Source organism: Cavia porcellus, unplaced genomic scaffold (genome assembly GCF_034190915.1).
Source record: "Cavia porcellus strain 051 isolate PalLab524CR breed Dunkin Hartley unplaced genomic scaffold, mCavPor4.1 scaffold_29, whole genome shotgun sequence".
Lineage (NCBI taxonomy): Eukaryota > Metazoa > Chordata > Mammalia > Rodentia > Caviidae > Cavia > Cavia porcellus.
Genome location: NW_026947512.1, coordinates 40,777,798 through 40,790,154, shown reverse-complemented (window position 1 = coordinate 40,790,154; position 12,357 = coordinate 40,777,798). Strand labels below are relative to the sequence as shown.

The 12,357-nt window shown below is 44.0% G+C and overlaps 1 long non-coding RNA gene across 2 annotated transcripts in view; it reads right to left on the bottom strand.

Annotated features, from left to right (window-relative positions):
* The window catches only part of LOC134473941 (uncharacterized), a 66,654-nt gene extending 54,790 nt beyond the window's left edge, over positions 1-11,864 (bottom strand). The window contains exons 1-2 of one of the 2 annotated variants that reach the window (XR_010044445.1): positions 11,719-11,864; positions 3,188-3,383 (exon numbers count right to left, since the gene is read on the bottom strand). This is a non-coding gene — a long non-coding RNA (uncharacterized LOC134473941). The remainder of the gene's footprint in view (positions 1-3,187; positions 3,384-11,718) is intronic. The other variant, XR_010044446.1, reaches the window with a different exon arrangement.
* Positions 11,865-12,357: the final 493 nt, after the last annotated feature.

The window sequence follows — 12,357 nt, the reverse complement described above, 5'->3', positions numbered from 1 at the left end:
AGCGAATAAGGACATGTGGACATGAGCATGGCCCTCGTGGTATTATGCCCAGGCTATGTAAAGAGGCATCCAAATACTCCTCCTTATCCAGGAAACAAAGGACAGGCCAGAAAGCACCTGATATTTTAGGAAGAGTCAGGTGGCCTCGCACATGAAAGTTTATTTCTTAACTGGCCTTTTCTATCAAGTCTCTTCCCTTTCTAATTCATCTCCCATTGTACCCAGTTTAATCCTGGGTTATTCCCGTCCTCACAGATTTGTAATGCCTCATACCCTTGGTTATCAGATGAAGCCAGACTCCATGGGATGGCACCCAAGCACTCCACAATTAACCCTCCCCCGGCTGCTCCAGAAGAAAAGTGAGTCAAAGATGTAACATTGGAACAAAAACACTAAATCTGCCAGCACACAAATTAGGTAAGGCTCCTGAAGGCATGAATGTAGGAAAAGGCTTTCTGAACAAAACCCCAGTTGCACAAGAGGTAATACCAAGAACCAACAAATGGGAATCACGTCGAATTAAAAAGCTTCTGCACAGCAAAGGAAACCATGAACAGAGTGGAGAAGAGCCTACAGAAAGGGAAAAGCATTGGCCAGCTGCTCCTCAGACACAGGAATAATATCTAGAATATATTAAGAACTCAAAAACTTAAACTCCTCAAAGTTAAAGGCCCGGTTCAAAAACAGGCATCTGAAATGAATAGATACTTCTCAGATTAAGTACAAATACCCAGTGAATATATGAAAAAAAGTTCCACATTGTTGGCCATTCAAGGAATACAAATTAAGGCAATACTGACATTCCATCTCACTCAACAAAGAATGGCTGCCATCAAGAAATCAACCAATAACAAATGCTGGTGAAGCTGTTGGGGAAAAGGAACACTTTTCAATTATTGATGGAACTGTGAAGTGGTATAATCACTATGGAACTCAATATGAAGACTCTTCAAAAAACTACACATAGAAATTCCGTTTGATCCAGCTATTCCCATTCTACATATCTTCCCCAAAGAGTTAAAGACATCATGGCATAAAATGTGTGTTCCCATGTTGACAGCAGTGCAATTCTTAATAGCTAAATCCTGGAAACAGCCTATAGGTCCATCAACAGATAAATGGATTTATAAAAATGTGGCATTTATACACAATGAACTATTACTCTGCCATGACAAGGATAAACGAGTCATTTGTAGGGAAACTGATGCACTTTGAGAGAATAATGTTAAATAACTCAGACACACAAGCTTAGGTATCACATGGTTTCCCTTATATATAAAACAGATAATAGAAAAAAAGAGAAGAAGCAGAGGTATAATCCACTGGGGACAATATATTGGAAAGTGTACCTTGATTTGGTACACGCGACTTACATGTTTTATATATCCTTTGGCCTGTTAGTCTAGTCTTCAATCTGTATATACGATAATTAGCCTGATAACATCTTATGAGATGAATAAATGAATCTGATGCTTGGAAAGTAAAAGCAAGTGGGAGGAGGGGGAAAAAGAAGGGAACTGAAATGTGTTGTGTACCAATTCCCCAGTTAAATGCAATCATGATGCACTCAAATGTGGTAAGAAAAGTCAAAAAAATAACATTCAGATGAGTATAAAAGTTAGGATTTCTTTCAAAAAATTTAGGACAACAAAAAAAAAGAGAGAGAGACTAGAAGGAACTAAGTTGTGACATACGTGGGAGAGACAGAACACATACATGAGTCACACCTAGAAGCCAGAAAGAAGAGACGAGAAGGCCTAGGGGAGCCTCGCTACCCGCTAGGGTTGAGCAGACAGGCAAATGTGTGGCCCCCGACGTGGTTCCCGTGTGCCCCTCTTCAGCCCCGAGGTTCCCCCGCACCTTCACATGCTCCCAGCCCCCAAACACTCTGGAGTCCATGGAGATCGTGGGTCACCTGGGCAAAATGACCCGTGCTTTCTACAGTGCACCACTGTCTGTGTCTTTATTTCTGCCTGTGTGAAACTCCAGCCATAATTCAAGTCTCTAGGTCTTCAAGCTATTTCCTGAAACTGCTGAAATCCCTTCTATTCCTGGGGGGGCGGGGGGGTTTACACCTCACTGACCACATGTGTCCTGCTCTGCATTATAGTGATATTATTGTGTTCATGTGGCAATATCTGAATGTGCCCCTTAAGCTCGTGTTTTAATACTAAATTTATAATATTAACAAATGGGGCTTCAAGAGGTGATGAAGTCATGAGGGTGAGGGCCTTGTGGGTAAGTTTAGGGTCTTCATCAAAAGACTTGAGGGAGTGGATTTGCTCTTTTCCATCCTGCACACCTCAAAGTGCCATCAAGGAAGCAAGGGCCAGGCCCTCATCAGATAGAGAAGCTGGTGTTGCAATGGCCTTGGGCTTTCTAGCCTCTCCAACTAGGCGAAACACATTTCTACCATTTGTAAATTACTTAAAGTACCACAGGCATCACTGCCATCCACCAACACAAACTCCATGAGTAACCAGGTTGTATTCTCCCATGCATCTTTGCATCTGCAAATATTTGCCTGAGAGAACAGGGCTGCTGCAGATAATGCTAACATCAAAGGCTTGTTTAGTCCTCAGTTCTGGGCTGTCTTCTGATCATTCAATTCTAGAGATGGTTCTCTTTCCTAGCAAAGGATCAAGTTTGCATCACTGGTCCAAATGATACAAGAGAACCAAGGTTAGAATTCACACCTTAGAAGGTTTAACAATATTATCGAGACTCATATGAGTTGCATATGTGCCCTCCTCCAATCTCTACAAGAAGTCTGGCATGTTTCCCCAAGTCCAAAAATGCCAATTCTAAGACCCAATATTTCTTTACAGAACACTAAAAATGAAAAAGTGAGGTCAATTAAACATTGACAGGTGCTAAAACACAGTGCTGCATAAAGGCATCCTGATTTCAGAAGTGTTAAGCATGAGCAGAAAGGGTGCTTCAAAATCCCTGTATTATAACTGAAGGAACTAAAGCTTAGACAACCGCCCCTCCTCAGAAGCCAGGGGCAGAGCTGAGAGGTGAACTTGGGCCAGTTGGTTCCAAGAATGGTACTCAGTCCACAATAGCAGCACTTTGCCCCATCTGTTTCTTGGGTTTCTAAGACAAAGCACAACCACAACAGGTTGAAATAAAGAAACAAAGACCAAGCGCTATACCCAAAGCCGAGGCTGTGTAATGCACTGACCTGAAACCCACAACTTACTGGTCCTTGATGAAAGTGGGGGGAAACTTCTGGCTGCAGCTCCTCCTCTGTGGGTGTTGTGGTTCGGCATCAACAGGGATAACAGGAATTTACTTTTCTTCCACACCTGCTCTCTTCCTTGCTTTAGTGAACGGTGGCGGTGATCACAGCTTTTCTCCAGGGGAAGATGAGGGAGGGGCTGTAATGAGGGGAAGGAAGCAGCTCGTGTTCACTGCCCTCAGCTAAATTGCATTTGCCCTCTTTTGCATAGAGCAATAAAGTGTTCTAGAAAATGCAGCATAGATTTTTAATTTTCTCCTTGTCACAGGGTGCTGTAATCACATAATTAATCAAGTGCTAGAGATAGTCATTTATAGCAAATGGGCAAAACAATCACAGAGGTTAAACCAGCAGAGGACCAAACAGGTACATTTGCCTCTCAAAAAGTCAAGTGTGGACAGCGAGCATCACCATTCCTTGGTTATTTGGGACCCAGAACTTGAAAAATGCAGCAGTCTGGTAAAGGGAGGGCACTGAGTTTGCCCTTTAAGGCAATGAATTGTATGGTTTCAGCTGTTCAAGAGTCATTTAAAGGGACAGGGTAGGAAGCAGAGCCCAAGGCCAGAGGCCAGCAGCTATCCTGTGCATGCTTCGGTGCTCCCCGCCACCCCGCAGGTGAGTGTTTCCTTGATAAGAACCTTTGTTCACGCTCTCCACTCCACCTGAAACACCTTTCCAACCTGCTGAACTGCTGCCTTCCCTGTAAGCCTGGCCCATGTGCTGTCTCTGCAGGGGCTTCCCCACCTGCCACAGCCCAACCACATCACCTATGGCCCATAATCCCCCATTTCCACCACTAATAAAACAAGCAAAAAGCACACAGACACACACAGACACACACACACACACACACACACACACACACACACCTACTGCTGCCACCACCAGATGATCCAGGGCAGAAACTCATATAATCCTGTTAAGGCCCAGAAAGGTTTTGCTTATTTATCTCCTTCTGTAGAAAGACAGGAGTCCTGTTCTTACCTCTCCAGGGTTGTACAAATTATGAAGATAAACAAATACCCAGTTCCTAAGATCCAAGGGTGAAAATCAGTAGGGAATTTCCAGGGATGCTTTGACCAACACCAGAAATCCCCACCACCACCACCTCCGTGTCACTTCCTACAAGTTTAGCCATAGATGCCTCCAAGTCCCACTTATGTATTAAGATTGCCTCCTCTGTGAAACAGTTCCCCTTTAAAATACAACACCCTTGGGAAAGGCAGCAGGCGACTCACTGTGTCACAAACCTCAGTGTAAGTCAGCATATATTAAACCTTTCTGTCCTGAAATAGGAAGCCCAGAGAGCAGAAAACATTTCTCACCTGAGAAAAGGGAGCAAGAGATCCACAGAGAGGGATGTCTGAGAGGTGAGAAGCAGATGCTGAGAGACACTAAGGAAGAAATGTTTAGCCTGGGAATTTACCTCAGAGGTTCAAGTGCTTGCCTGGTGAGTGCAAGGTTGTGAGTTCAATCCCTGGTACTGAAAAAAAAAAAAGTGTTCATACAGCAGATGCATCCAAGTGGGAATCATTCGTTCCTCCACATCACCCTCATAAAACAAGTGCTATCAATAGTAGTATTTTCATTTCACGGATGACAAAGAAAGGTTAAATAATTTGCCCAAGTCTAAGTGAAGTTGCTAGAATCCAACCTGAGACCTGTCTGCAGCTAACCCCATGTCCTTTCCCTATACAAGGATGCAAAGTACAAAATTGCTTTCCTCCCCTCCCCAGTCTCATGCTTTTGCCTTATTCCCTCCATCAAAACCTGCTAGAAGTAAAGAGTCTAATTATGCATCATTTACACCTGAGAGATGAGATCTATAGACAGCTCAGAAAGAAAAGACAAATCCATTAACTTAAAAATCGCATGAATGGTGGTGAGATAGTCTTAAGTCCCTTTCAAGAGTGTCTGATGCCGAAGGGACATAAGTGGTGTAAGGTTCTCTGTGCATCTGTGAGCAGGGTGAGGCCTGGAGAAAGCAAAGGTAGCAGGTAAGAAAACTTCTAGAACACTGAAAGTCATCCCTGCCTCAGTGAAAAACTGAGAACAAAACGATTTCAATCCTCAAAAAGAAAGGTGAGCACATAACTAAGAGGCATCCAATAAGCTTTCTTGACTTTGTTAACCCAGGGGCCCTTCTCAGCAATGTAACTAAATAGTTAGAAGAGAAACCTGAAAGAGAAAAGCTTTATTTTGGCAATCCGTGGTCACTTGTCTCTGCTGTTTCGGGGTGTGTGGGGAGGCGGAGCGTCGTGGTCGAGATTCAGTGGGGGCAGGGGGGGTATCATAGCTGACCAGAAGACAAAGAGAGCCCAAGAAGGACTCAAGGACAAAATGCACTCCTCAAGGTCACACCCATGACCAGGCCTCACCTCCTAAGTTTCTAGCAACCCCATCAATGTCATCAAGATTGAATCCACAGTGGATTAATCCACGGTACAGTTATAATCTTTATGATCCAGTCTCCCTTCCAAAACCCCAGCTCCAAACACATGAAACTTTGAGGAAACATTTTAGATTTAAACCATTACAAACCCCTCCTGGTGAACATGCCCTCTTACAAACCTAAGCAGAGAAAACACAGAAGCTCCCTGTTACGCCTTTCCATCAACCAAGCAATTTTAGAGGAACCTGGACAACATGTCTTCTAATAGACATCATGGTCTAGACTGCTAAATGCTGCTCTGGACACTTCCCAGGTCCAGTTCGCTCTTTTTGTTTTAAGATGTGGCCTTCTTCCTCTCGCTCACATTTTGCTGCCTATATTATACTTGACATGCACAATTTAAAGGAGAACAAGTTCATTCCGGCTCACAGTTTCAAAGCTTTCAATCCATGGATGGCTGCAACTCCAAGCCAGGAACATCATGGCAGAAAGACATGGAGGAAGAAAGGTGCTCAACTCAAGGAGCATCCAGAAGCAGAGAGCAGGGGAACAGTCAGAGGGAAAGGGACAGAGATGGTATAACAGTCCCTGAGGTCATGCCCGAGGGACCCTCCTAGACACACCCACAGTGGGCCCTGCATCTCTCAACCAACCAAGTGGATACTCAAAACTAGCCAGCTAAGCAAGACAGAGGCTGAGGCCCCAGGTGCTCCAGCTGGGTTCCTGTTCTATGAAGGAATTGCCTTCTAGCGCTTAAAGCAGGTGAGAAGAACCCAAGTCCAGGTGTGCTGCAAGCTTCGGAGCTTGCTTTCCCTAGGTGTGTTCTGAGCTCTCATGGGAAAGCTCCTCCCACAAGCTGATCTACCCCAAGACTCAGACATACAGCAAAACCTGCCCAGAGAACTGGCCACTCATGTCTCAGAAGAAAAGCAACAAGCTAGAGATGCTGAACAGGCTCCTCATTGGGAGAGATCCTATACTTTCATTATTTCACCTATCAAACAGATCTACAGAAAAGCTGTGTTTCTCCTCATCTGTTTTTTCTACTGCTCTTATTTCTAGCTGAAATTAGAATGCTAACTACCAGGTTACTCAGGCATAGTCTGCCTAACCATTCTCTCTCTTACGGCTACAGTGGAATTGTCAAGGAAAAAGTCAGGCTGGACTGTGGTCACAGACGCTAAGGCTTTCAAGCATCAGCTCTGCCTGGGTAACTCAGTGAGATCCGTCTAAAGTGAAATATGTGATAAAATAAAATGGAATGGAATACAAAGGGCTCAGGTGAAGCTAGGGCTCAGTCTGTCCATCGCTGGACCTGTGACCTGATATACCCATCCGGGGGAGTTAACTTTAAAATACTATTAACCTCTCCTGGCCTTCTATACAACCAATTCCATCCTTCAAGCCACCCAGAGGCCTCGGAGACCACACCAAGCCCTTCTTCACAAGTTGCCTTAAATTTTTCCCACAACCATCATAATTCCCTTTAAACAAGCAATATAATTGCCATCCTCTTGCAGTTTGCAGCCATAAATATACCTGCCATGTTTTTAAAAACCACAGGACACATTTTCAAGATTATCTGTCTTTTCTCGGATTACAATCCCAATTAATCCTAAATTACTGTAATTTTCTTTGTTCTAGAAGAAGTTGATTTTAATCCCAGGTCAACAAAATATAAATTCTGTGAAGCAGAAAGGGGTCCTCTTTCCCACTGCATTCCTTGAAGCTAGAAAGATGCTGTGGGGTGAATAAATATTTGTGAAGCAAATAAACTTTGTAAATAGTAAACCAAAGTGCAAATGATTTAAATAATTAAATAAAACGTTCAGAGTCATTATAATACATGGAGTGCAGCTATTTATAAATAAATCAGGCTTAACTGATACTAAAACCATGCAGCATCTTTCCTCTCTACAATGGGGGAAATGGCTTAAGCCCCAACCTCCTTGCCCAATCCAGCAATGGTCAACAGGAGCTCAGCCCCTTCCCCCAGGATCCTCTGGGTAGAAGCATCACTGCCTGGGAAATGTAGGACCAGGGATCATAATATCCTGAGCTGCAACTGTCCTGTGCAGCCTGAGTACCTTTGGCTCTATATGCTGTGGGATAATCCCAGTCAGGAAAACCCAGTGATGGATGATTCTAAAGATGTATACATGAGGAAATGTGACCGTGACTGATGTTTAGAGCAACAGTTATTAAAGCGTGGCTGCAGATTAGCAGGCTCAGCACCACCTGAGAACCTGTCATCAGTGAATATTCTTGAGCACTTTCCCCTAGTTTTACTGAATCAGAAACTGAGATTGTACCCATCAATGTGTGTGTTTTTTTAATCAATCTGTAGGTGATCTTGACGCTTATCAAAATCTGAGAACCACTTTTCTAGCAGATTACAGGAAGGAGAATAATGACAAATGCTGTCATTTATGAATAGCTCTTTACTCTCATTGAGACTCCAGTAATAATGAAGGCAAGAAGCAGGGCGTGGTGGCACATGCCCATAATCCCAGCAGAGGCAGGAGGATTGCTGTGAATTCAAAGCCAGCCTGGGCTGCATAGTGAGTTCAAAGCCAGCTTGAACTGCATAGGAAGACCCTATCTCAAACCCAAATAATAACAACAGCAATAAAAAATAATCAAATATCATGCAGATTCAGAATGGCAACCTGACAAATCTCAGTTCCCCTCTTTATGGCTTCTTTCTTGCAGTGCCCTGTGCTGTGGTCCCAAGGACCCCAGAAAATGGAAAGCAGTCAGTCCTAATGATGTCTTTGACCACCCCAAATTTTAATTTCCCAAGCACATTCTTCAGACCAGCTTCACCTAGAGCAAGCTCAGAGTTTCCCTGAAAAGAGAGAAGGCTGTTGCTTTCTCCCTGTCCTACCCTGGCTTTAAAACTGTTTTCCTCTGTCCTACCCTGCTGACTTTAATTAGGAGGAGAGAAGGTGGCATGCAGACCAGAGATAGCAGGCACTCTCACAAAAAGGCGTTTAAGAAACAGCTTTGGTAATCAGAGGTCACCATGCCTCTGTCTCCTTCTCCTCCTTCCTTCATCCTGGCTTCTCCTTCCCTATCTTGTTTATCTCACCACTTACCCCTCATTAGTTTGAAAGAAGCCACCAGCTCAGACTCCTGTTGCTGTGGGCAGGGTCCTGCCTTTGCAATAGGTTGAGGACTGGGAAGTCACAACAGAGGGAAAGAGTGCCTGTGCAGCATCAGCTGTAATTAGGCTTCTTATAAATATCTATTATATGAATGCATTAGAATGACAAAGTCAGGCACGTGTGAATCACGCAGTCAGACTCTGGGCAACAGAGGGTCATTTTTTTTTTTTTTGAACCCATGAGGAATCTACTGTATTTAAAAGAACATTAAATATACATTACTAAGTGAAAATAGTCAATCTGAAAAAGACTGCCTACTTTTTCATTCTGACTATGTGACACGCGGGCAAAGCCAAAACTACGGAGACTTTTTAAAAACTCATCAGTCGCTTGGGGTTGAGGAGAGGAGAGGATGAATGCTCCAAGCAGAGAGTTTTCAGTTTGGCGAAAGCGCTTAGTGCAGCACTGTGATGATGGATCCACGTCACTACACATTTGTCAAAACCCATCCAGCGTGTGCCACCTGGAGCCCGAGTATAAACGGTGGACTTGGGGCGATAACGATGTGATGTGTCACCATCGGTTTATCAGCTGTAACTAACTACCACCCGGTGGGGGCCGGCCACCATGGGGGAACTGTGCATGCCCAGGGACTATGGAAATGCTTGGTGCTTTGCTCTCCATTTTTTTTTTTTTTTTTTGTGAGCCTACAATTGCTTTATAAATGAAGTTTTTATTCTATCTGTGTATTTTTAAAGTGTTACATTCTGACTCAAAAGGTATGAACGCTAATCCTTAATGTGCTTGTGGTCACAGGCTAGCTGTGCAAATTTGCATGGGTGGAATGGCTTTTCTAGGTTTCGTGATACTACTATGAGACAAAAATAGTGTCTTCTCAACCAAAATGTCACAATGGTTAAAATGAAGCAGTGTATACAGAAGCATAACTAACATTTGGCTAAGTCAAGAATAGAAAAAATAACATTATATGAACACATCACATGCAATACTAATATACTATCATATGTCACAGAAAATAACATTATACCTGTTTACCATAACATACATACATAACATACATAACAAAATAACAGAAAATACAGCTTGAAATAACATAATAAGGTAAAACCAGGATTCTTGACTGCTATTCTGAGACAGGCAGGGCTACTCTACCTATGGTACTGATCGGAGAAATAGAAGTTCTTTCCTCTACTAATCCGGAAGATACAAGTTCTTCCCTCTAAGCTCTCTGCCACTGACCCCCACTGCCACTGAGTACGTTGGAAAAAATATGAGTAACCCATCTTAGCATAGATAAATAAATTATATTATCTACTTAAAAGCAGAGTCCTAAGAAAAGAGAATGCAGAACAGGTATGTTTTTCTGAAAGAGTTAGTGGAAAATCTGCATGTATCTTGAAGATTCAGGAATCATCTGAGAACACAGATTGAGTTTAGAAGGCTACATGCACAGTCAGAGGAGTTTTTTAAGGCAAGGCTAAGTAAGAGGGCAAATCTATCAAAAAGCCAGTTCGGAACCCATGCTGAGAGCCTGTTCTGTGGCCACCTCCACCTCCTTGGGGGTTTGGGATCTCATTGAGCAAAACAGGGACGCGTGGTGGAGGAACACAGAGTCAAAAATCAGCACTCCAACTAGGTAAGTTACACAGCATAGCAAAAGGTAACACACTCCACACACAGAATACAAAGAAGTAGCATAGTAGAGAGTGTACAGTAGGAAATTTTATTTCAAATAGGACGGTCAGGGTTGGACTAACGGAGACCAGCACCCAGCAGATCAGAAGCATTTCCTAAGCCCTCAGTTTCCCCAATGCAATGAACAGACAAATCCAAGGAAATACAGATTAAAGGAAGCATGTATCTTTAGTGACCCACTGCCCATATGAGAGTCCCCTGGTCCATTCCCTCCCAGCCTCCTTTGCCACTGCCCAAAAAGGACAACCGTTTAATTCCCAGAAGGTGCATCCAATCCAGTTGTGAATGACCTCATCAGAATGTGGAAAGCAATGCTTGTTTCCTCCCATTTAACCCTCTCCTGTCAAGCACTCTCCCTCCCAGATCATGGTAACCAACTCGCAGAGGGGTGTAAGGAAGTGAAGGGAAGTGGAAAAACACTTCATTTCCCAGGGGTATATGAGAGCCAAAACCCTAAACCAAGGCCAAAGTAATGAAATACCAGGCAGCAGTTTAAAGGGATGGAGAGGTCACTGGCCTCGGATGCTCATTATTTGCCTTGTGGGCCACAAGCGAAGAAGATTCCTTGATTCTTCTGTCCCTGCCTATCCTAAGAGATGCTCTGAAGGTGCCCTGAAAGACGTGTGCTTTGTGTGGGACACACTTTGCTCCCTGGGACTCTGCCCAAGTACATAGATAGTGAAACAAATGTTCTCTTTACCCTTAATCCCCATACAGTAAGCCAATTTGAAAAGTGCCAAACTGTAGATGCTGGCCTGTAGCTAGTATTAGAACAGGAGTGCAGCATGCACCAGGCCCTGGGTTCACTGAAAACAAAGGAAAAGGACATGTCACACAATAGAGACAGCCAAGAAGGCACCTTGCCATGGTCAGAGGCTCAGCCAAGCTTCCCTGTCAGCATGTCCCTAAGCCCAGGTGCTTGATAATAAAGGTAAATATAGAACAAAAATCCCAACCAATGGGTGTGTGTGTGTGTGTGTGTGTTGCTCACACAATAATAACCCCCAAATCCCTTAAGCTATCTGCCCACCCAGGGGTCACCCAGGCAACACAGCACAGTGCAGCGGAAGGGAGCCCTCTCCCACTGTGCCAGCAGGAGCCCCCCAGGGGTCTCTCAGACACCAGTCACTCACTCAGCGTGAAGCTGACAGCCACCTCCAGCAACAATTATAGCTCCTCCACGTTTGGGGGAAGCTGTAATGTTAAATCAATCAATCAGGTGTGCCAACGGCAGAGGCTCATGCTGCCAACTCACTTACTGGGTGTGAGGGAAGTAATCACCATTTTAGCTCCTTCTTGCTGTTTTATTCAGCTCCAGTCTGCTTTTCAAAGCTATAACACATCCATCCTTAGGAAAGTTTTCTCTCCCTGCGTGGTTTAGCGTTGTATTTGGCAAATCAGTAACTCACAGACAAACCACAAGTACTCTAAAACACTTTCACACTGCAATACACAGGCCTATGCAGGAAGTGGACATCCCATATCAGACATGCACACAAGGCCACCACATCCTCAGTGGCCATCCTGACCGGTCAGGTGGCTTAGGACCCAGTGGAAAGAAGTCAGCATTTTCAAAGAGAAAAAATGGTAGATCACGACATCCCCTTTTACAAACCTATAGGGCCCCGTGCATGAAAAAGATAGTGAGTTTGGTTTTGTTTTATTTTTAATGAAAAAAAGAGAACAAACAAAGCACCATAGTCCAATGTCCTACAGCATTGCACACTGCCCTGCAGGCTCTCATTCTAAAGCCATCTCATCTCTAGAAAATGAGTCTTGTTTTCTTCCCCACCCCAAGCTATCTCTCTGCAGTTCTGGGGATCAAATCCAGGGCTTAGAGCATGCTAAGAACCGCCTCCCCCCACCCCAGCTGCATCCCCAGCCCTAGGGCTAACTGG